At 35.5% G+C, this 4,575-nt stretch overlaps 1 non-coding gene across 1 annotated transcript; it reads left to right on the top strand.

Moving 5' to 3' along the window:
• Nucleotides 1-2,047: 2,047 nt before the first annotated feature.
• Nucleotides 2,048-2,154, top strand: LOC122730312. The gene has a single exon (XR_006353496.1). It is a non-coding gene; the product is annotated as a U6 spliceosomal RNA (small nuclear RNA).
• Nucleotides 2,155-4,575: the final 2,421 nt, after the last annotated feature.

The raw sequence follows: 4,575 nt of genomic DNA, 5'->3' as shown, positions 1-4,575 counted from the left end.
CACTTATATATTTACATGTATATTTATATATATACGGACATATTTATTACTAGCTTTGTGTGTGTGTGTGTGTGTGTATTCTTGTCCTTCTACAAAAGAACAGTTTATGAATATCTCCCAAATGGACAAAATATAAAAATTTATTTTTATATATATGATAAGGGAAAAAGTGCTGGACACAGAGTCAGAAAAGAATTTGATTTGAATTTCAGTGTAAACAAGTATGGGTTGTTTGGCATGGGGCAAATTATTTCACTTCTGTGAGCCTCAGTTACCTATTTGGTAACATGGGGATGACAATACTTGCAAGAAATACCTCATGGGGTTGCTGAAGAATGTGCTTTGGAAGCTTTAAAATCATTATAAATGTGAATTGTCATTCTCCCAGTTGTGGCTGCTTGAGAAAGAAAACAAGAGAATAAATAGTAATTCATCAGCTGCTTTTAACTTAAACTTTCTATTTCATTAGGAACTGGGGAGAGAAAGGAGGTTTCTCTGACCTTTTCCTTTTTGCTTTCCCAACTGATCTAGAGCTGTATCCTCACTACACTAATCATTTGAGGAGTTTTCTGAGAACAGGGCTTTCTAATGGACTCTGACCTTATTGCTCCTGGAGGGTTTTAAGTAATTCAGTGACTCTTGGTCTTATTACTAGGAATCTGATAGTCCTGGTAGAGCTTCTCAAACTAATCAGGATTAAAAGTAGTTTTAATTTAAACAGTAAAAAGTGATGTGACTAACAACATTTCACCTTTCTAACCTTCCCTGGCCCAAATATGGAATTGGGGTGGGAAGACTCTTTCCATCCATAGTAAGGGTTGTCTTTCTTTAATGTATAGGTGATGGCAGTGAAAACTGCTAACATTGCCAGAAGTCTATATGCAAGAGAATGACCAAAATGTTGAGTCAAGTGTCAAAAATGATCAGAAATAACAAATATTCTTGAGAGAGAAATTTGTCCAATGAATGAACAGAGAGTTATTCTCAAGTCCTCAGATCATCATTGAGAACTGTTTAAGCTAAATGTGGGTCCGAATATAGAGGCATAAATCATCTAAATAAGCAGAAAAGAATCTCTTTACTCTTAGCAAACTTGAATGCTATTCTTTACTTAACTTCTAGCTACCTGAGGTCACAATTTGAAGTACTCCACTCAGTTTGAGGAAACATAGCTACTAATAATAACTCACATTTAATTTATTTTTATCATGTGCTTTTCTTCTTGAATTTCTTTTAAAATGTTCTTTACTTTTTATTTCTCCCACACACTCCCCCATTAAATAAAAGAAAAAGAACACTCATAACAAATCTTCATTATTCAGAAAAACACATTCCCATATCAGTCATATAAAAATGTATGTCTCATTCTGCATTTTAAGTCCATCCACTCTGACAGAAGATGGGTAGCAAGCTTTATATTTGAACCTCTTGAATAGTGGCTTATAATTTCATTGGTCAGAGTTCTAAAGTCCTTCACAGTTGTTTTTGTGACCTTTGTTGTCATTGTATAAATTGTTTCCTGAATTTGTTTTAATTCAGTTGGTACCAGTTCATGAGTCTTTCCAGTTTCCCCTGAAGCTGTCTAAATTTGTCATTTTTGAAGGAACAATAATATCTTATTATATTCATAGGCCATTAGCCATTTACTGATAGGTGGGCACTTCCTTAGTTTTTTTTTTTTTGTTCCTGTGAAAAAAATCACTATAAATATTTTTGTACATATGGAGACTTTTGGGGGTATCAGCTTAGTAGTGGTATTGTTAGGTCAAAAAGTATTCACAGTATAGTAAATTGGGAGACATATTTCCAAGTTAATTTCTGGAATAGATGGATATGTTTACTATTCCATCAGAATTTCATCAACATCCTTGTTTATCCACAGGCTCTCTAACATATGACATAGTCACTTTTTTATCATATGGGTCAATGTGGTGTGTGTTATATAGTACCTAAAATTGCTTCAATGTCCATTTTGGTAATAAGAATTTGCAATACTTTTACGTGGTTGTTTAATATTTTGGATTTCTTCCTTTAAAAATTGCTCATGGTGCTTGCTTTGGCAGCACATATACTAAAATTGGAACGATACAGAGAAGATTAGCAGGGCCTCTGTGCAAGGATGGCACGCAAATTTGTGAAGCATTCCATATTAAAAAAAAAAAAACATTGCTCATGTCTTTTGGCCATACATGTATTGAAGAATGGTTTCTTCTATATGCTGGATGAGACCTTAATTAGAGAAGATTGCTGCAAAGATTTCTCCCAGTTACTTATTTCCTTTTAACTCCATTGGCATTGTTTGCTCAAAATCTTTGAAATGTTATATTATTTAAAGTTTCTATTCTATCTGTTCTATTCTAGGTTTGGTAGTAAATTCTTCATTTCTATAGATTTAATTTGGCTCTTTACTTTCCTTATGATGTCACCTCATGATGTAGATGTAGATACAGATGCAGATGCAGATGAAGATGTATATATTCCTTTGGATCTTATCTTGATGTAGAGAGATGTTGGTCTATCCTCATTTTTGCCACACAGCTTTCCAGTGTTCCCTGTGGTTCTATCAAATAGCTAATCTTTAACCCAGTAACAGGGGTCTACTATATTATTGAACACTCTTCTACTGTGTTTATTTACTTCTTCTTGTTGTATGTCTAATCAGTTCCAAAGATTGCCCTCTCTATATTGTAGCCAGTTCTAAATCATATTAATAACTATTACTATGCAGAATGGTTTAAGATTTAAGACCCCTTTCCTTTTCACTTTTTTAATTGCTTTCCTTGACATTCTTGACTTTTTGTTCTTTCATCTTAATTTAACATTTTTCTAGCTCTATGAAATAACCCCTAGGCCTTATTTTTATTATTCTGCTTGGACCTAAAAAATGATTAATTAATTATTAAAATATCTCCAGTCTGTCTGTCTGTCTATCTATCTATCTATCTTGTTCAGTTGTTTCAGTCATTTCCAACTCTTCATGGTGCCACTGGGGTTTTCTTGGTAGAGATACTGGAGTGGTTTGCAATTTGCTTCTCCAGATCATTTTATACATGATCTGAGGCAAGCCAGGTTTAAGTGACTTACTCAGGGTCACACATTTAGTGTCTGAGGCCAGATTTGAACTCAGGAAGATGAGTCTTCCTGACTCCAGGTTTGGCACTTTATCCACTGTGCCACCCAGCTGCCTGTAATTATTTGTGACTATCTTTATTTCTTCCAAGAGTTTTTCATATAGGATTTTGCAGAATTTATATAGTTCTTGTATATGTCCTGGTAGATAGACTCCCCAATATTATATACAATCTGTAGTTATTCTGAGTGAAATTTCTCTATTTCTTTCTCCTGGATTGTGTGTGTGTGTGTGTGTGTGTGTGTGTGTGTGTGATAGAGAGAGAGATGATGGTGGTAGTGTGTCTTTTGTGCTGCTTAACATTGTACTTAGGACTATGGAATTAATAATAATAATAATAATAATAACAACAACAACTTAAACAGCAACTACTCTATGTCAGGAACAGTGCTTCAGTGTTTTACAATTATTATCCCATTTGATCTTTGCAACAACCATGAGATACAAGTACTATTATTATCCCCATTTTATAGATCAATAAACTGAGTTCATCAAGGTTAAGTGACTTACTCAGAGTCACACAGCTAGTAATTGTCTGAAGCTGAATTTGAATTCATGTCTTTCTAACTCCACACCCAGAACTCTAGCCACTTTGCTACCTGGTCCTAGCCCTCAAAGGGTTTACATTTTACTGAGGGAGTAGTATATGGATATAGATAGGGATGGGGCTGGAGCTGGAACTATAATTTCAGTGATGAAATGTGTGCCCAATGAGGAAATTACAACTAGAAAACATTTTGACAACCTACTAAAGGGAACAGTCCGGGTATTTGGAAATCATCTCCTCCCTTTCAAAGCATAAATGAAAAAGGCAACTGTCATTCTCAACCCTGCTGCTTGCAAAGGAAAAGCCATAAATCTTTTTGAAAAGAAGGCTGCCCCAATTTTACACTCATCTGGCATGGACATGACTGTAGTCAAGACAGATTTTGAAATGCAATCCAAGAAACTGCTAGAATTCATGGAAAACTCACCTTTTCTACAATTTGTCTTCTTAGACTTGCCTCTGGAAACTGGCCTAGGCCATTTAAGATGATAAGTGGATTGCCGAAGCACCATCTAGACAGTTTGTGTCAAAAGCTAGATTTGAACCCACACTTTGAGGCCAGTTCTCTGTCCAGGACAGCAGGTTACATCTTATATATGCAGGTATGAAAGGTGGAAGCCTTGAGCTGGTTGAGAGTTTCTAAGAGGTAAAAGGGAGAAGGGAAGGAATTCCGGTAGTGTACAATAGAGAGATGGTTTGTAAGAATCCAGCCTAATGCCAAAACTCTCTTAGTACAGATTTGGTTTTGGACACAGTGAAGCTCTTCTAAGTCATTGAACAGCTGACAGAAAGGTTTACTTTGTCACCCAAAGCAAGGCTATGCAATAAGCATGCAGTAGCCCTTATTTTCAGCTTTGTGGAATAGTGTCTGGTCGACAGGTCATTAAAGCAAGGCTAT

This window comes from Dromiciops gliroides, chromosome 5 (genome assembly GCF_019393635.1).
Source record: "Dromiciops gliroides isolate mDroGli1 chromosome 5, mDroGli1.pri, whole genome shotgun sequence".
Taxonomy (NCBI): Eukaryota; Metazoa; Chordata; class Mammalia; order Microbiotheria; family Microbiotheriidae; genus Dromiciops; species Dromiciops gliroides.
The sequence above is the reverse complement of the archived record's forward strand: the minus strand, read 5'-3'. Positions and strand labels throughout refer to the sequence as shown.